Raw genomic sequence first — 21586 nt, 5'->3', positions numbered from 1 at the left:
TTGCCCTTTGGCTTATCTGCTACGCCCAGAGTATTCACGAAATGCCTGGCATCAGTAATTGCCTACTGCAGACTTCAAGGGATGCAAATTTACCCTTATTTGGACGACTGCCTGATCCAAGCGGACAGCAAACACATACTTCTGGAACATCTGGCTTATGTAACACGGTTATTGAATTCTCTGGGATACACAGTCAACAAAGAGAAATCCAGGTTAACACCATCTCAGAAAATAACTTTCCTGGGTGCCAACTTGGACACAAACACCCAGATGGCCTATCTTACGCCAGAAAAACAGGGGCAACTAACTCAGTACTTCAAAATACTAGCAAATTGTACCAGGCTAACTGCAAGGAAAATCCTGCAGGCTCTGGGCTTCATGGCATCTTGCATTCTTCTAATCCCATGTGCAAAGTTGCATATGAGGAAACTTCAATGGTACCTAAAAAAACTATGGTCTCAACACAGCCACAGTTTGGAAACAATAATACCAATAATCCCATGTTTGCAACAGGAATTTCTATGGTGGGCCCAAGCATGCCAAACAAACACAGGTCTACCATTCTGCAAGCCTCAAGCAAATCAAGTCATCACAACAGACGCCTCAGACTACGCCTGGGGGGCACACATGACAGACAGGTGCATTCAGGGCAAATGGTCCCAAAAGGAAAAGCACCTTCACATCAATCAAAAGGAAATGCTAGCAGTGATAAATGCATTTACAGCTTTCAAGGACCTCCTGCATCCAGGGCAATTATTGATAAGAACAGACAACACCACAGTAATGTGGTACATAAACAAACAAGGAGGAACACATTCATACCCCCTGTGCAGGCTAGCCCATGTCACTTTGGAACTTGGCTCTGGAATGGCAAATCGAACTTCAAGCACAGTACCTGCCAGGATTGGAAAACACGCTGGCAGACAATCTAAGCAGAAATATGACAGAACCACACGAATGGAAGTTGCATCCTTAAGTGTTTACAAAGATAATCCAAGCATGGGGAAGGCCAGACATAGATCTCTTTGCCTCCCACAGGAATCATCAATTGACAAAGTTCTGCTCAAGGACCTTCCATCCAATGGCCTGGAGAGTGGACGCCCTTTCTTTCAGTTGGGCAGCACGGACAGTTTACGCCTTCCCACCTTTGCCTCTTCTGCCCAAGGTGCTCTTGAAAGCAAGAGCAGACAGACCGAAGATGATACTGATTGCTCCAGATTGGCCAAGACAACACTGGTACCCACTCCTGAGGAGCCTAACACATACTCCTCCCTGGACCCTACCTCTAATGCCTCTTCTACTGACTCAGCACAGCTACAAAACTCTTCACAGTCAGCTGAAAACACTCAATCTGGCTGCATGGAAAATTCCTTAACACCACAACAGACCCTACTCTCCAAAGAGGTACAGGATGTCATTTTGGAGGCCAGAAGGCCATCTACTAGAAAGGCTTACTCCATAAAATGGAAAGCGGTTTTGCGCTTGGAACGAGAAAAAAGGCCAGGATCCTAGAAAACTGAATTTGCCTCAGACATTACAGTATCTAGCTGAGCTGTTGAACAGTGGACTTTCATTTTCCTCCATCAAAATTCATGCCTCAGCCATTTCTGCAGAATACAACACTGATCCACCCTTATTTTCTCACCCACTCTTAAGACAGTTCCTCAGAGGGGCTAAGAATATAAGACCTCCAAGGAAACAACCAATACCAGCCTGGGATCTTAATTACATTCTAGAAAAATTAACATTGCCCCCCTTTGAACCAGCTGCCTCAACAGATTTGCAATATTTGTCCTGGAAAACAGCTTTCCTTCTGGCCATTACCTCAGCTCGTAGGGTTTCGGAACTACAAGCCCTCATGGCTGTGCAGCTCTTTCTCATCTTCCATCAGGACAGGGTTTCCCTACGAACCAACCCGTCATTTATGCCTAAGGTAGTATCCAGGGTAGCTTTAAATCAGGCCGTACACTTACCTACCTTTTACCCCAATCCTCAAAACAAAGGGGAAAGGCTGCTACATTCCTTCGACATCCATAGACAGCTACGTTACTATTTGGACAGAACAAAGCCTTTCAGGAAATCAGAACAACTCTTTGTGTCCTATGCTGTAGGAGCTCAAGGGAAGCCAATTTCCAAACAGACAATTTCAAAATGGATAGGCCACTGCATACGGTTTTGTTACTCCTTTCATGGCAAATCTGTTCCTACAGGCATCAGATCCCACTCCACAAGGGCCACAGCTACCTCTACAGCCTTCCTCAGAGGAGTCCCTACCAAAGATATTTTGGAGGCAGCCACTTGGGAGTTCTGTGCATACCTTCACAAAACACTACCACCTGCCTTTATACTCCAAAACTAGAGCAGGCTTTGCCACTGCTGTGTTGCAGGGCATTCTGGCTCTTCCCAGTTCCACCTAGTGCCTACCACCCTGTGCGTAGCTTTGGGATTCTACCCATCTGTGATTACTGCAGCTGTATGTACAATGAACATAGTACAGTTTTGTACCTACCATAAATGTAGATGTTCGAGTGCTAATACAGCTGCAGTACAGGTTTTCCTCCCTCCTTCCCCTCTTGGTAAAGGCCTAGTGGCTAACACCTCCTCATACAACCTGATTGGGTTATCCTTCTATGGTGTATTTGCTTGCAACTACTGATTTTTGATTATATTGCATTGCATGATTATATATATATAATTTATGCATTGCCTTCCTTCTGGGGGCACCTGACATCTGGGGCAAGAAAGACTGAAGAAAATGGCATCGGCTGTGTCTTATATACCCCTGTCGCACTGATGTCAGGAAAGAAGGCGACAGCAACCGACGCCGGACCTAGACTTTGGAATTCGGCCGACCGAGGACCCGCCTGACGGCAGAGAACCCATCTGTGATTACTGCAGCTGTATTAGCACTCGAACATCTACATTTATGGTAGGTACAAAACTGTACTTTTCTTGGTTTTAGCACTTTAATCTGCTTCTTCGAGCTCAGCACTTGTTCAGAACTTGTTGTAAGCACTAAATACGCTACAAAGTACTACAGCACTCAGCCTTCCTCATTACCTAAAGGAAAACAGTTTTTGTACTTATTTCCTCATTTGCCTAGAGGAGTAGTTTTTTATTCAGGCATGTCCAAGGGTCGGCTCTCGATGTTTTCTCCTGTCTACCTGATTAATCTGGACATCATGGGGCAATGTAGCAATTGCCTTATGTACACAAATAACCCTCTCCTCCTATCACCCAACACTACAACCTGTGAGAGATGCACTTACCTAGCCAAACTGGAAGCAAAGCTCTCCAACAAAGACTGAACTTGACAGTCAAGAGGAAAAGGTAAACACTTGCACCACACCACACTTATCACATAGTCCCACTAAAACTACACCACCAAAATCCACACATAGAAACACAAAAACATTCACGGAGGATCTCAGTAATAATCTGCCCAAGCAACAGAGACCTCCAAAGCAGAAACGCAAGCAACCTCCACCCCTCCAACACAATCCAAATGACACATACCCCACAAATTCGGTGTGCCACTCAACCACAGCCAATAAGGCAAAACAACGTACCCAACACACTAGTCACAGGTGACTCTATATTCAGGCACACTGATGTCCCACTCACCAGGCTTAACAAGGAGAAGGTTACTGTCATCTGGCTGTCGGGTGCCAGGATCCACCACATAACCCATGCACTCAGGTCACTCCACGACTAGTACAAATATGGCTCTGTCATTGTCCATGTTGGTGTGAATGACCTGAGGCGTATCTACCTGGACTACATGAAAATAGACATGGAAGAGCTCTCCAATCTTGTATCCCAAGCAGGTATGACCCTAGCCCTGAGTAGCATCCTGCCATTGCCCAGAATGATAGTACAAGGACAAAATGATTGACTTCAATTGGCTAAGCTTCTGGTGTCATTCTAAAGGGATACAGTATCTGTCTGCCTGGGAGGACATGGTTGACAGACCACAATGCTTTGCCAGAGATGGCCTGCACCTTTCGCCCATTGGATTCTGGTTACTGGCTAAGGTTCTTTCCTCCCTGATAGTGCCTTTTTTAGGCAAGGTTCAAATGACAAATTCACTACCGTGACAGGTACAGGCAAGAAAAAAATGAGGGTAATGCTACTCAATGCTAGAAGTCTAAACCTCAAAATGCACTCACTCGAGGCACTCCTCAAAATGGAGAACATCGATATCTGTGCACTGACTGAGACCTGGTTCAGGGCTCCAGAGAGCACCGCTGCATTACCAGGCTATAATTCATACCACACCTTTCGGCCATCTAACCTGAACCGGAACACTAAAGGCGGAGGTGTGTCCATATTCATTAAGGATATCCACACCTCCACGCTAGTTGCTCAACATAATGCATCCAAGATTATCCAAGTGCAACTTACTCTGGGCAAAATTGCAATCCAAATTGTAGCTTGCTACAGATCCCCCACCATATTCCAGGATTCCCACTCCTCCTTTCTTGATATACTGGAAAATATTAGGTTCAGTGAAACACCATAATAATGGGTGATTTCAACTACCCCACCATTAACTGGGAAAACTACTCATATACCAACTCTTTCGCGAATTCATTAATTCCACTGTCCTGAATCGGCTTATCCACACCACCACCAGGGACAGCAATATCCTAGACCTAGTCATTACCAACATGAGTGACCGGCGTTCCACTCCTGAAGTCAACTCCTTGTTGTTCAGATCCGATTATAAGCTAATCACCCTAGATATCCACATCCCACCCCCACCCCCCCATTAAGGAAACCACCGTAAAAATTTTCTCCAAAGCCAACTTCATGCTTCTTGACAGAAGTGGCAAACTTCATGATACGCATGCAGACGGACAATACAGTTACGACTGCTGAATCCTACACAAATGCACTCTATAAGCAATTACCACGAGTGCATGAATTGTGCTATCCCTAACGGAACCAAATTGCTATCCTACAAAAAAAGGAAGCCTATCTGATGGTCCCCTGCCATAAACAAACTCTACAACAGAAGGAAGAAAATGTTTCAAAAAAAGAGTAAAATCCCATGAGTGGAGGGCCTCCCTGGGCAGCCTCAGTAATAAGCTGAGATCCTTCATAAAATCCTCCAAAGCTAGTTACAAAAACAAAATTGCCACTGATTCTAAGGGCAACCACAAAGTATTTTGCATCTATGTCAAGATTCTCAATGGCAACACCCATATCTGCTCCGAGTTACAACACGATGGCATGAAAATTACAGAGCCAACTGATATTGCCAACATCCTGGCAGATAGGTTCAGTGCTAACTTTTTACCCCCCTTTTACCCCCAAAAGGGCCCATATCTATATAGAAGAATGCAGAGTCCCTGTAATCACAACTACACATGTAAAAACTGCACTCTCTAAAACCAAGAACACAGCATCCATGGGATTGGACAACATCCTAACCTGCATTTTACACGAACTTCAGAATGAACTGGCTCCCCACCTGAGTACCATGTTCAATCATAGCCTCACGTCAGGCTTTGTGCCCATTGAGTGGCGCACAGCAACAGTTATCCCACTCCACAAAGGGAGAGCCACCACGACCCCGGGAACTATTGCCCTATTAGCCTGGTCTGCAAGGCCATGGAACGTATCATCATGGAAGTTATAAACAAAGACATTGGTAATCTCCAAACTCTGGACCCCACCCAGCTTGGGTTTCTGAAAGGCAAATCATGTTTCCTGAACCTGACTTCTTTGAGGCAGTCACCAAAGCCATGGACGAGGGTAAGGTGGTTCACGCAGCCTATCTTGATCTCGCCAAGGCTTTCGACACCATCCCCCATTCTGGAATTGTAGATAAACTCACTAAACTAGGTATAAACCCCTATGTCACAAGATGGGTTGCCAACTGGCTGACTGACAGAACCCACAATGTAATAGTTGCGGACTCCAAATCTGATTTCAAACCAATGACAAGTGGAGTACCACAGGGTTCAGTCCTGGGTCCTCTCCTGTTTGGTATCTACTTCTCTGAAGTACAGGAAACACAAAAGGTCTCTGGCTAACGAAGTTCGCAGATGACTGCAAACTAGGAGCCATAGTCGAGTCCCCAAAAGATGTGGATATCCTACAGAAGGGCCTCTAAGACATATGCGTGGTGTCAGACCCATGGCCTCAAGCTCAATGCCAAAAATTGCATTGCCATCCCCTTTGGTAAAAACTCTGTACTCATGAACTACCACATAGATGGTAGTCTACTTAATGCTGAATGTGTGACGAGACCTTGAGACCCAGGTGGACAGTAGTCTGTCCTTTGATAATCACATTGCCACAGTGGTCAGGAAATCCTTCTGCATGGCACACCTCATCACGAAAGGGTTCTCATCCAGGAAAAGAGTTCATTGTTCCCCTCTACTCGTCACTCATTAGACCCATTGTAGAGTTCAACTCCCCTTTTGGAATGTACCTCACAAGACATCTACAACAGCTGGAAAGGCCGCAGAAGTACCTCACAAAGAGGATTACTGGCCTTAAACAGATGCCCTGTGCTGACCATCTCAAAAATCTCCAGTTTTACTATTTGCCTACTCTGAGGTGATCTCTGCCTAACATACAAAGTTACATCAAACCCAGAGCTGTTGGACATGCTACTCCTAAAGAAATCCCAGTCCCTCCGAGCTACATGCTGTAGGGGTCTAAACCTTTTCACCACAATAAACAGAACATGCTGGAGGGATAGATTCTTTTCCCAGAGACTTCCCATACTCTGGAACAAGCTATGTCAGGCAGAGTTCCTCATAAGCGCTCTTCAAGAAAAATCTTGATGAGTGGATGGGAAATATCTAATTCACCCCGGGGATCACTTCTGTGGCTTTGCTCGACTTTCTTGGGTGGCGAAAGCCAGGGAACTTTGTTGGCTAGGTTTACTTAGGCCCTCGGGCCGATAGCCTAGTACCTACCTATGAACCTATTAGGGGTTATTCTAGATGACAACTTGAAATTACATTTGCATATGCACTAGACCATGCAAAAGATCCACCAGTAACTCTGGACACTTGATAGAATGAAACACTCCCTCAGACAATTCCAAAAAAATTAAGGAATCTACCTTCTCTTGCCATCCCAATCATCTTGGCAAATCTACAGAATGCACTTGTATCTAAATTAGAACAGTCACAGTAAAGTGGCAAGATTTGCAACAAGTCTGCCTTATAGGTTGCTGTATTACCCTAAAAGAACTAAATTAGCTTGAATTGCCTCATTATCTCGCCTACTTTCTTTAATAATCAAGACAGCTACATTCACAAGACAAACTTTTTTTAATGTTCATAAGTCCATTAACTGAGCAGGTGATGCCCTATGCTCAATGTACATCACGAAAAATATGGAATTCAGTCCTCCTCTCATTGAGCTTAATACTTTCTTCACCTTTAAAACTGATCATAACAAGTATCCACCATACTGTTTGTTTTGTGTACTCAACCCCCGGGTAATCTTTCAATTTAAGTATTATTTCAGACTGACACCTTTTAACTATAATGACATGCATGTTTCATCTCATGAAATTCTACTAAACCATCTATAAATATTGTAAAAAAATATGTGCCCTTTCTCCAATATGTCTGTATAAGTATACTTTTGCTCACTGTTTTAAAAACTTTGGTCTCTTACCATTCACTTTGTTTATCTTTAACACTCTTATCCTAAAAGCCTTTTTCTTACCTTGTCCTCTTCCACTTCTTTCCGCCTTTAATTTCTTCTGTCAGTGCCATTCAGCTTCTCCACAGTTCATCTGTACCACTTGTAGCAAATAACCCAAATGTAATATCCACTATCATTTTTTTCATGCAAGTAAAATATGTAATCACCACTACATTATTCATAGTACTATATGCTCGCAAAGTTCTCTACGTAAATGTCATATAATCTGCTAAGAATTTCAGCTTTCATTTTTTTAATCTCTCTCAGTAATTCTTGATGTTTCTGTCCATTTTTGTATTTCTTGTCTGATTGTTTTTGCCGTGTTTATGTGTAATATTTAATGTCTTGAGTCTGTTAAATTTTATAAACATATAACTATTGTAAGTGTATTCAATGTCATCCATTATGGATTTATGTTATGTTTGTAGTCTCTGCAAAGCTGTTCTCCTCAGACCTTTGCTGAAAAGGGTTTCTGTTGCCCAGCTGGACTTTCCCGGTAAACAAATGCTAATAAAATAAATGGGATGAGTAATGGCTTTGCTCATGCATTTGAACAAGTGCAGCCTAGGGTAAGGGGGATAATATTGTTAACTTCCCTGCTTTCAGGCAAAGCTATGGATGCTTTAAGTAAAATATCTGAATATGACTGTGTAAACTATTGAAATATTAAAAACTGAATATTTTAAACTTCTGAAACTTGCAGGAAAAACATTTTTGACTAGATGGAAGAAAACAAGAAACTTATGTAAGATGACCTTATTGCAGAAATAAGCACTTACTTCAGTAGGTGGATGAGTAGAAATTATTGTTACTTTTTGAAATATTGTGTAAAGGATTATTTTGTCCAGATAAAATCACTTTAGGTAGCAGATTTAGGAGCCTCACTCTATGATACCCTATTTGTGAGAGAAATAAAGATGCCTTGTTGAAGTGCAAGTAGTTTATTCAGTTAAGTAGGTAAGTGTGTTCTTACTCTAATTATTAGAACAAGATATCTTTACTCCTCCCACAGGGAGGGCATCGGAGAGAAGAGAGTCTGTTAGCTAAAGTGATTTTATCTGGACTAATCTTTTATACTGTGTTTCTCGTTAGTCCTGCCCACCCCCTGGATGACAGGAAGGATACCAGATCTGACTCTTGCTTTCTGGATTACCTTTGTTTACTTTTGAAATCTTGGGGAGACCTTAAGAAAGGATGCAATTAGTACTTTATCTAAAGACAGGAAAATCTGCTTAATAGACTGTGAGAGTGCAACACTGCTGAAGAAATGTGCAAAAACCTCCTTTTGGCTAGAAGGGAGGAACTGCACAAGTACTGCACTGAGGTTTAAGGTGATTCTTGGAGGCAGTCTAGATCTTCTTTTCAGTTCCACAGATAAATGTGGGAAAACTGGCTTCAATAGATGCCAAGATCTTGTTGTTAAATGCTTCATGCATGGTCCAAATGTCCATAACTAGTGGTGGGGGAGCAAAAGCTGTAATAACATGGAAGAAGTAATGGATTGTCTAGAAAGTGGGGTTTCTCCAGTTTATCACAAGGTATTGTACTGTATCCTAGTAGAGTGTGAAGCAATCATAACTAAGAGTGATAATGCATCTGAAATGGCTTGTTAAGCCTGCAGTTGTTAAATAGCAAATTTATTTGGCTGCGTGGTCAAATTCAATTAGGGGCATTGAAAGGGCATCTTTTAAGATACCATTGGGCAGAGTTCACAGGGACAGGTACACAAACTAGTAACTGTGTTTTGATGATATGCCAACAAATGTTAATGTGCAGTTACACATAGCCAGGCATGGAGACAATCACATGGAGAAGGTGGGGGGCCCAATCAGTGCCCATTACCACACGTCTAAGCAAGGCTGTTGATGTGGCTACTTCAGAGAATCAAATATGAAGCTTGAGAATCACAGCTGTCAGTAGGTCCAGGATTTCCTCTGGATGGGATTATTTAGAAAGAAAAGATAACTGGCTTCAGTATCTCTAAAGCCTGACGGTTGTCAAAATAATACTAGACTAAGGGGAACTTGGAAGGATCACAAAGCGACAGTTGATTTAGGCAGAACTTGCAGATCCTCCCTTAGAAGAACTTCAGGGAGGTAGCCAAGGAGGGCGCAGTTCCTGAAAGGCAAGCAAAGTTAATATATTGGGATCAAGTATTAATGTACATAGAATACACTCCAGAAGGAAGGTTAGAAGGAGTAGGTAAATCCAAAGATCTGCTACCAGGTGCTTCTGGCCATAGCCCATTATATTTCTTTTTCAGACTGTTTGAGAGATGCCTACAAATTTTTTGTTGACTAGGTATTGCAGAATACTTAGGGAAAGTACTACAGGAAGCATGAGCCATGTCAGAAGGATTGTAAACTGGGAGACAAAGGTAAGGCTGCTTTGGTGTCATTTTCAGTTATTGCAAAATTGTTTCAGAAGGGAACTGTAGGTATTGAGGCCTCTTGTTACTTCAAGCACCATAGGTAAGACATGTATTTTGATGATGGTGGACTAGGTACCCTGAAAGAGTAGCTATGGTCCAATACTTTGACTGAAATTGTGAAAAATACTCTTTGTGACAAAAGGAGGTACTGCCAGCACAGCTAGCTGGAATTTTGTAAATAATCCTATATCATTTGTGAATATCAACATGATTCATATGCTTGTGTTACATATGTATTAGAACTGTATGTTGTGTGTCTATCAAACTGCTGGGATAGAAGTGTGTGTTGAAAGGGTTTGTAAAGTACTGAGCTTGAGGATGTATCCACAATGTGCCCTACTGGAAAAGAACATAAATGTTTCTACACTATTGTAAGTGTGTAAATGTATGTATTTTAATAGTGGAAATGGGAACATAGAAGGTTAACTTCATAGAAATAGTGGAAATTAAAAGATGGTTTCAATGCAGCAAGGAGACAGGATGTCTAAAACTAGGGAGCCTTCTGCATTGTCTTGTAAGTGTTTTGTTGTTTTATGTCTTCCAGCAGGTGCAAAGATCTGAGGGCTATGTTTTTTTTTCACAGCTAGATGCTAAAGGCTGGCAATTTTAGCAGTGGGGGTTTAACTTGAGCACTAAAGTCAGATGACTAGAAGTGATGTCATCCTTCAAGCTCACCCAGCAGTAATATTTGAGATATTAATTTAAGAGCTTTGAGAGATGGAGTATTAGGTATTTTGTCTTTGACCTGACAAGAAGACCCATCCACCACACTTGCCTTGCTCTGTAAGTAAGTTAACTAGGGTACAGTAATTCCTTTTAGATATAGCTAGGAATATAGGCGAGCTTAATTTAGATGTTTTTCTTTATTTGAGACTGTCCTGCAATGTTGTTTTAAATATTTCCTTTGATTTTGAACTCTGTAACTTATTATTTACTGAGTATTTTCTTGTTCTTTTGTTTGTTATTTTTATTTATTATTAAATATATTTAAACCTATCATTGTGGCTGATATTTGTGAGACATATTTAAGTTCTGAGAGTACTTGCATATTTATTTGGTGACACTGTGGGCCACTCCTAATAACGTTGCTCTTGGTCAAGCTACCATTTATATTGATACTTTGCACAGTAGGATTGGACACCCTTTGTTAAGGGCCTTACATTAGCTGATAAGGAGTGACTGGTGGCAGTAATAACTATAGTCTGGGCAGAAGGGGGCATAGCTGGTTCATAGGTTGGTACTAGGCTATCAGCCCTAGGGCCTATACAAGCCTAGCCATAACAATTCCCTGGCTATTTCTTCCCACAGTATTACTTCCGTGGACCCCTGTCTAGCAGGTTGACTGTCCAGTCATCAAGGTTCCTTTTGAAGAGGGCCAAAGAGGCACTCTACTTGACATGTATGGGCAGTCTATTCCAGAGTCTGGGGAGTGTCTGGGTCAGGAACCTATCCCTCCAGCATGTTTTGTTCATTCTGATGACAAGGTTTAGATCCCTGGAGCATGTGTCTCTGAGGGACTGGGATTTCTTTAAGTGTAGCATGTCCAACCGCTCTGGGTTTGACATGGCCTTGTATGTTGAGCAGAGATCGCCTCTGAGTACACGATATGTGACAGAGTATAGGTGGAGTTTTTTTAGACTGTCAGCATAGCACATCTGCTTTAGGCCTGTGATTATTTTAGTGAGGTATTTCTGAGGCCTTTCCAGTTGTTGCAGATGTCTTGAGAGGTACATACCAAACGGGGTATTGTACTCTATAATGGGGTCTAATGAGGGATGAGTATAGTGGGACAATGACCTCCTTTTTTCTGGAAGAAAAGCCCTTAATGATGAGGTGTGCCACATGGAAGGATTTCCTGACTGTTGTGGTGATGTGGTTATTGAAGGTGAGACCACTGTCCACCTGTGTCCCTAAGTCTCTTATCACACTTTCGGTGTTTAGTGTACTGACACCTATGTGGTAATTCACGGGTACATGTTTTTTCCCAAAGGGGATAATTATACATTTCTTAGCATTGAGCTTGAGCCCATGACTCTGGCACCAAGCATCTGTTTCTGTAAGGCCCTTTTGTCAAATATCCACATCATTTGGGGATTCAATAAGGGCTCCCAGTTTGCAGTCATCTGCGAACTTTGTTAGCTGGAGTCCCTTAGTGTTGGCCTGTACTTCAGAGAAGTAGATGCCAAACAAGAGCGGTCCCACGACTGAACCCTGAGGTACTAGTCGGCTACTTTTTCATTGTGGGTTCTGTCAGTAAGCCAGTTGGCAACCCATCAAGTGACTTTGGGATTAATGCCCAACTTAGTAAGTTTATTTATGATTCAGAGTGGGGGATGGTGTTGAAGGCCTTGGCGAGGTCCAGATAGGCTGTGTAGACCATCTTACCCTTGTCCACGACTCTGGAGACTGATTCAAAGAAGTCAGTCAGGTTCAGGAGACAAGATCGGCCCTCCACGAACCCAAACTGTGTGGGGTCTATTGTTTCAAGGTTGCCAATGTCTTTGTTTATAAGTTCCATGATAATACGTTCCATGACCTTGCAGATCAGACTCGTCAGACTGATGGGGCTGTAGTTCCTGGGATCCAGGATGGATCCCCCCTTGTGGAGTGGGATAACTCTAGCTGTGTGCCACTCTGGGCATGAAGCCTGAAGTGAGGCTATGATTGACACTTAGGTGAGGTGCCAGTTCATTTTGTAGTTCATGTAGTAAACCTGTGCCAGTCTTTCTGAGATGTGTGAGTATAAATCAAACCTCAGAGTGTGTGTGTGTGTGTGTCAGCTACTGGGGCAGGGACACAAAGCACTGGTTGGACAGGAAGGGTGCTGGAGGTCTTGGCTTGGTCACTCAACTGAGTTCTCGACTCTATAGTTGCACCAGTGGGGAGTCTTATGGGGACTTGGAAGGAGACAGAGACATCCAGACACCAGACTGTGTTCCATGTGCACTCTTAAGGGAAATTGTGGTTGATGCACAGAGCTGCATCTGGAAATACTGAGTGTATCCATTTTTGTTCCAAGAGAACGTCCCTCTCCAGTGCCAGTTTTGAGGATTCAGGCTCCTTGATTACTGGCCCAGAGTGGGGACATCATGAGCAGCGCAGGTGTCAGCAGGCAGGGATGGGTGTGCCCATCCTGGAGGGAGGGTGGTTGCTTAGACATTATTGACTTACAACCCCTGGCAGAGTCTGGGGACATGGAGTTGAGGGAATGATCCAAAGAGGGAAAAGGGAATGAACACTGGCTGAGATGCTACAGAGGTGGAACAATAAACCAGCACAACCCCACTCACTCTGCCCCTTGGAATGACCTGTGAAAGCAAGGGGGAAAATGAAGATATGTCATTAAAAAAAAAAGCAAAAAAAAATTCACTGCAGCATATCAGCATATGATGACTGGTCCCAGGATGCTCTAAGTGAGTTGTCAGCCCCAACCCTATCAGACCGAGTCCAGGGGAGTTTTGGAGATGTAGGTAGCATGTTACAGTCAGTTGAGTCTGTAAGCCAGTTCTCCAGCATACTCTCTGTAAAACTAGTGCTTCTTGTCCCTGCTCCACATAGCTGGCACATGCATTCTTTGAGATTGGATTTTCAGACACACTCAGACACACTGATAGACACACACACACACACCTGGAAAATGCTGATACAGATTTAGTAGCTATGCCCCTCCTGCCCAGAATATAAAGTAGTTACACCACCACCAGAAACTCCAAAGCCAGCTACTTCCCAATTATACTGAGTGAAATTAAGATTAATACAAATAGTAGTTTGAGCAACAGCAAGGCTTTCAGGAGTGGCCAGAGCTGTTACCAAATATATACAAGTACTCTGAGATTAAAATATTCTCTAAAAAAAGCCACAATGAAAAGTGTAAATATATTTAATATTAAATAAGAAAAGCAAATGAAAATACTAAATATCTACTTACCAATGTCTCAATCACAGGACATATTAAAATAACGCACACAAATAGATTCACATAGATGCAGAAAAACAGTGCTTAACTAATCTCACTATGTTTTCCTGACTGATGTAAAGACTTAATATTCCCTAGTTCACTTATTAGAGCAAGGCAAGATGAATTAGGTGAGGGGTCCTTCTCGGTCAGGTTCCAAAAACAGACTGCAATAAGACTTCAGTCTCAACTAGTATTAAATATAATTTTTGTTGTAGATTACAGAATGGCATCACATACATCTGGTCATCTGACTTCTGGTTCCCATGCTACTATCATTGCTAGAAACTGCCAGGATTTAGCACGTGTCAATAATACACACACACACACACACACACACACACACACACACACACACACATTTTGCTCAGATCTTTTGCAGCTTCTGGAAGTCATAAAACAATTTCAAACCTTCACCCCAAAGACAATACAGAAAGCTTCCTAATACAGACTTTGTCTCTAAATGCATTGAGAACTGTAAGATACAATCTTTATAACCTAAGCCAGGTAATTTAATTTCAAACTTTTTTCAAAGTTAGGTGGATTGAGATTAACCTCTTCTCTTCCAGTATCCTCTGTTAAAACATATACATTTAAAAAGTTACAGTAATACATGTATATTTCTTTTTCTGTCCAGCAGGGCACACTGTTGGTACATTTTTCAGCACAAGCAGCTTTACAAATATATTTTTCAACGCAAGCATCTGTACAAATCAGTTTGATACACAAACAACATAAAATTCTTTACAAAATTCCAGCTGGCTGTGCTGGCATATGTTATATATCCACGACCCTACTTCTCCTGGTATAGCTGGCAATACCTCGCATTGTCATACTGGCGATCAATTCGGGGTTACCTGTGTCATAGTGCTTCATCCTGTTATGCTATGATGTTGGCTGATTGGATCTTGATGACTTCTCAGATATAATAGTGTTTCCATTTGCACTATTGTTGAATAAATAGACTACTTGGTACCACTGGTCACAGTTCTGATCTACTTACCAGAGTCCTTTGACATGGATCTTAGCCGTTCTTCCATCAAAGTTTACCATGAAGCCATCTCCTATTGTGTCATGGGTCAGGTCTCAAATCCTTGCCTTCTAAAGTTTGAAGGGCTTTTTTCAGAATAATAGTCCTGCTTAGCCCTCCAGTATTGGAACCTAGAGCTGTGGTTGAATGTAGACTTCATGTTGGAAAAGCTGACACCTCTCCATTTGAATGTGCAGCATCTTTAGAGCTAAAATTGTTGTCATGGAAAGTCTTTTTCCTGGTGACTAGTATATCATCCAGACAGGTTTCAGACCTGTAGGTATTATCAGGTTGTCATTTATATTTGGTTTTCCACAAGGTATTGTGTGTCAACTCTGCATTTATGCTATTGAAATGAACTTGTCAGGCTGTACATGCCTTACACAATAATCCGACAAGAAATACTTTAACTACATGGATGTTTACAGATAGCTAATATTTTATGTGGACTGAATGAAATCTTTATGAAAACACTTTTGGCTTTTTTTTCACCAAAGTTTGTGAAGGTAAAGTGATACCAAGCAAATCCTTAAAAAATGGCTGTCAGGCTGCATATTGATTTGCTGAAGCAATATGGAAAAGCATTCCCAGAGCCACTTGAAACACATTCAGCTGGAGCAGTCTTTACTTCAATAGTGTTTTTTCTTTGGACATTTGTTTTGAAGCTACATGTTCCTCCCCTCACAGCTCTATTTATCTAACTGTTCCTTCACAGTTAAAGTTACAAGGACATATTTTCATAAAGTAGTTACTCTGAAGTGTCATTTGGGGATTTTCTTCTTCATTTCCTGTAGCCAGAGCTTTGTGATATCAAATACAAATGTATTTTAGGAGTTTGGAATTTACTGGCCAAAGCAGTTTGATAAGAACGTCACAACCACACACTGGAAAATGAGTACCAAAAGCAGTATTTCTGGCTCTATTTTGTAAAGCATACGTCTAAAAACTAACTTGCAGAGCATATTGTATTACATAAATCACTACAGTTGAGCTTGGCTGCCATAGAACCTAGAATGCACAAAACTGTGATGAGTGTAATTGGATACATAATATTGCTATACACAATCAAGTCTGACTAATACTTAACAGTAGAATATGTAAGTGATCTGCACTGTTGTCAGTTACCTATATCCATCCCCAACCCCATTTCCTATTTTTGCACTTGGGATTGGGGTGTCATTTCAACAGTTACCTTTATCATTTGCTGAAAATACAAGTGCTGGATTTAAATCATTACTTATTGTTGCTTAATGCTGTATATTACTTATTAGCTTTATCCTTTACAGCCTGTGGCATCCTGTGTCAGTGCTTTCTTTGCAAAAGGTAAGAACTATATTTTAGCATAATAGGTTCATAGGTAGGTACTAGGCTATTGGCCCAAGGGCCTACGTAAGCCTAGCCAGCAAGGTACCATAGCTTACGCTACCCAAGAAAGTTATTTTCTTGTGCCACTGTCCAGCAGAGAGACAGAAGTGATCCCCGGGGTGTATTTCCCATTTACTCATCAAGATTTTTCTTGAAGAGTGCTAATAAAGAATTTTGCTTGACATAGATGGGTAGCTTGTTCCAGAGTATAGGAAGTCCCTGGGACAGGAATCTATCCCTCCAATTGTGTCCTGTTTATTGTGGTGACAAGGTTTAGGTCCCTAGAGCGTGTAGCTTGGAGGGATTGGGATTTCTTTAGGTGTAGCATATCCAACAGTTCTGGGTTTGACATAGCTTTATATGTTAGAGATCACCTCGGAGTAGGCGATATGCTACGGAGTAAAGCTGGAGTTTTTATGAGTTCCATGATAATGTGCCGTGTATGTGTTTACTTGTTCATGGTGAGATCCAAATGCCGTTTTCTGAATTATACTTTGCATAGCCAAACAACTTCCATTTAGTCTTACTTGACAAAGGGCAGTCAATATCCATTAGTCCAAAGTGCCAGGCATATGATATTCACTCATGCAGAAAGAGATTAATTTTTAGATGATGTTGTAAGTGCTTTATACTCTCTGAAGGAATAATAGGAAAAGTAATGGTTCTGAGAACTTAGTCAGTGAAATCTGGGCTAGGATCTATAGACATCTACACAGCAGCACAGCTTGTGCTCACTCCAGTCATGCATACTTTACATTCATTTGTAAATTTTGTATGCACAAATCTCTTAGCTGAGCAGTCATAGCTCCCCATCAACCTGTGTAAATGGGGATGTATAAATACGTGCATAGATGTTATGAAAGTGTCTCTCACACACGCACTGCATTTTGATGACTCACAGTAAATTATCTTGTTCTATTTGCTTGGTGACTAATTGTAAACTCTGTTAAACCTGTGTGTAATTTAAAAAGGTTGTTTCTGTTTTTTTAAAGCTGAAATTTAACCGTTTATAAGCTGTGTGTAAATCTTGGGAAACATCAGTTACTGACAGCTTGTATACAGCATAGGATATACACACTCTGCCCAAACATGAACTTACTATTACTTATGTATACTCACTTGTAAACATACGCTGGCTGTGCCAGAAATGGGTCATTTGTGGGTCTAGTCTACTACCCTGGTAAATAAGCATAATAAATAAAATAAAATTTACAAACACACGTACACTGAAAAATGTCTACTTATTTGGCATGAAAATTTGTAGCATGCCTTGTCTGCTGTACTGTGCTCTACCCTGCTTAAATATGCCTTCTTACAACAGCACATGTACATTGTTAATAGCTGTGTCATATCTACATTGCTTTGTTCAGTCCTCATATAGTACAGCCATCTTTCAATCACTGCATTTTGATCTGACTTTGCATCTTAAACTGTGACGTCAGATCCTCCTTTACATCCACAGACTATTGCATTTGCATGCAACTAGGAGAGAGTGAGTAGCAAGTGATGTTGCTCAGCCATTGCACTGAGTGAACTAGTGCTTTCCCAAACAGGCTGCGCATCTTAGCCTAGTGTACATAGAGATTGTCAATCCTTGCCATAGTCTGTATTACATTGCAAACTAACCTGTGTACACCTGCACAAGCTGTCTGAGAAAGGGACTGTTCACACAGGCCTTAGGACCCAAGGCCAGATCTCAGATAAACTGCTGTGTATTTATCGTTATTTGCCAGTAATTTAGGTTCTCCTGCTGTAGCACACATCAGGTTGTGATGGGCCAAATATCACATAGCTGTGTGTAAATGCTCTGTATTATATTTTACACTTCTAGTTTGAGCCAATGAATTGTCTAATTTAATGTCTAACAGCTACATATCTGCTATACGTGCTATAAATTCATTCATTTATCACCATAGTTTAACCTCCTTGCATTAATTACATGAAGGTTTACTTTCTAACTAGTGTGCTTAACAAAACTCAACCTGGTTGTCACAGAGGTCACTGTAACAGTACAAGTCTTTGTCCCTGGGAATTTAGACAGAAATAGACATCCACCTTTCTGCTCTGATATTCAGAGCTTTAGTGGATGTCCTCACTGAGCAGAGCATCTCTGCCTCGGGTATCAGTCTGATATGTGACCGAAACTCAATCAGATCATACTAGCTTGCTCTTCTTTTTTTGCAAAAAGAAATGAGTGGTCATATCAGACTCTCTACCCATCAGTTTCTTCTATCTGACTTCCAGAGAATAGCTACCCAGTTTAGGAATTTTTCTGTTAATCTCATCATGGACTTTGCATTGTGTACTGTAACTTAAATAAGAAAAGTTAACTAGTAAGTGTGCACATAAAGTCTATTCTACCAAGTAATTTTATTTATAGTCTCTATATGCTTAACTGAGGAAGACCAGGTGTCACATCTGAACACTTTGCATTTACTTTTTTCTTTTAACAGTTTGTCATTCAGTATGTTTTTTTACAGTTCACTCCAACATTACATAAATTAATTCCTGTCCTTCCTTAAACCTCACTTTTTCTCCTAAGCATTCTTCTGCATGTTTTGCTTCCACAAGTTGAATCCATCTCCACAAAAAATTGCTACATCCCTTTTCTAAAGATCCCACCCCAATTTCTTGTAATTCCCCAATATTCAGAATTTCCATAATGTTGGGTATAGAATTTTAATTTCTCCTTAATCATTGCTTTTTTGACATACAAAGTCATGAAAGTTAGCAAGGCCTTACTATGTTTAGGCAATATGGATCCTTTATCTTAGTTTAGTAGAATCAATTCCTTAGTTACAAAACTATTTGTTCCACCAACTTTTACTCTGTTGGGTTCAAAACTAACTTGTTGCATTCTCCTAAAATGTTCTAAATTACTTCTATATTTCCCTTCGCATTTCCTATTACTCAAGAAAAAGGTCCTCTTAAGTCTACTTGAGGTATAAAAATACCCCTGCAAGACTCCAAAACCTTCTGTACTTTATTACACACTTTAGAAACTTAAAAATGTCATCCCATTGTTCCTTTCTAAAGTGCCTTTCCTTTCTCTTTTTTCCTCAAATCTTATATCTTCCTCTGATTGATTCTTAAGTTAAGCAGTAGTTTATATGCTCTACTAATTATCCCTTTTTTTAACAGCATCTTCTGGTTTAAACTCCACAAAAAACTCTACTAGAGTTTGGTCCTTCACGTAGCACTCTTGTAACCTTTTCTCGTTGCCTATACCCTCTTATCAAACTTGCAATCCAAACATCCTCCTCAGTCTTTCTTGCCTGAATTATGGGTCTATATCATATGAGCGTATCGCACAAATTGCAAATGCTCATAATATTGAACGTACCAGACCTCGAACTTCCTATTGTGGGGGGCTGTGCCCCCCACGCCCACCGCTAAATATGTATTCCAACGCCGAGATCGCACTACAGTGAGGAAAGGGCAAATATCCCATTCTTCACTGTACAGCAATCTCAGAAAAAGCACTTTGAGGTCCGGTACATTCGATATTATGAGCGTTCGCAATTTGTACGATTCGCTTATATGATATAGACCCCTGAGTTGTGTCTAGTACCTTCATTCCTTTCCTTATTTCTTGCAGTAAATTCCATCCCCCTTTGTCTGTTTTCTGTACCCTACTGCAGACATCCCTGTTGGTCACATTTCCTTTCTGCATTCCCGCACTGGCTTAGTTCTTAAAATAATTTATATCTTGTGTAGACATTATTCTTAATGACTTGCTTTCAACATCCAAATGCCTTTTAGATGTTCATCGTGCATACAGCTGCAGTCATAACAGATGGGTTTTCCTGCCGTCAGGCGGGTCCTCGGTCGGCCGAATTCCAAAGTCTAGGTCCGGTGTCGGATGTCGTTGCTTCTTCCCTGACGTCAGTGTGACAGGGGTATAAAAGAACCAGCCGACGCCATTTTCTTCTGTCTTTCTTGCCACACGGTGCCCGAAGCAGAAGCAGTTCGTAAGTGCTGGTCGGCCAGCTCCTGAGATTACGAATATTTTTCAACCGAAGTCTTCTTGAAAGCTAAGTACCCCGTTGGGGAAACTTTTCTTGCCTCAGACTGATGTCAGACAAAGTTAATAATTGCATTTCATGTGGGAAGCAAATACCGCATAAGGATTTTCATTCCCTCTGCATTCCTTGCTTAGGCCCAGACCACGACGTCTCGGCCTGTCGTTTTTGTGCTACATTCAACAGACGCACTATTAAGCGTCGGGCGGAGTTCGCCCAACACTATTTTGGCAAAAAGTTTAATTACATTATGTCGTCGGATACTCCGACTCCAGTTTTGAGTAAAAGACGCAAAGATAAGGACCGACATACGAGGTCCGCGACGACACCACGCCAAAGCCGACTACAGGTGGTCCGGTTCTCAGCGAAGCGCCAACGCAGCCCCTGACTATCGATGACACTTCATTGGCAGTGTCTTCCGTGCCCGAGGTCGCAGGCTCTTCGGCCCACACCCCGACTCCAGATACTGAAGCCACTCTTGGCGGTGAAACTCAGAGTTTAGACAGGCCTGCCACCTCTCAAGGTGTCTTCAGGCCTTCCTCTTCTTTTTTTTCCATCAAGGCTTTCACTAAGTCTAAAGCAGCCATGCATACTAAAAGACAAGCTCCACAGGGCCCCTCTCAAGGCCCCATGCCTAAAAAGCAGATGCTCAAAATGGCTGAGGATTTAATTACTCTTGTCAGGGGTTCTCAACCCCCCCCCCCGGACAAAAGGCCCAGAGTGGAGGACGAATCCCCTTCCTCGGACCAGGCCTCCATTATTTCAGAACATTCTGAAGACCAGGAACATTCATACTCCCCTTTTGAAGATTCTGACGCAGAGGAGTCCATTCCCTCTGTCTCCCCCCCTGAGGATTACTCTTTTGCTTTCAACATCCAAATGCCTCTTAGTTTTTCAAACTCCCACCTCTGTTTCATCATCATATTTTTCCGCTTTGATTTTTTTTATCTTTTTCTTTAAATTCTTTGATTGTTCATTGCATTGTACTTGTTCACTTGAATGTATATACACCGTTTTTGCTTTGTAATTAGTCTGAACTACCCTGTTATTTCTTACATTTCTGTATTTTGTTAGTGAAATGCTTTCCATTTCATCTGTGCTGAGTC

At 41.6% G+C, this 21586-nt stretch overlaps 1 protein-coding gene across 3 annotated transcripts in view; it reads left to right on the top strand.

Annotated features, from left to right (window-relative positions):
* Positions 1-21586, top strand: part of RAPH1 (Ras association (RalGDS/AF-6) and pleckstrin homology domains 1) — a 2904638-nt gene that overhangs the window by 1935963 nt on the left and 947089 nt on the right. The window lies entirely within an intron of this gene.

Source organism: Protopterus annectens, chromosome 2.part0 (genome assembly GCF_019279795.1).
Source record: "Protopterus annectens isolate FY-2018-M chromosome 2.part0, PAN1.0, whole genome shotgun sequence".
NCBI classification, from domain to species: Eukaryota; Metazoa; Chordata; order Ceratodontiformes; family Protopteridae; genus Protopterus; species Protopterus annectens.
The sequence above is the reverse complement of the archived record's forward strand: the minus strand, read 5'-3'. Positions and strand labels throughout refer to the sequence as shown.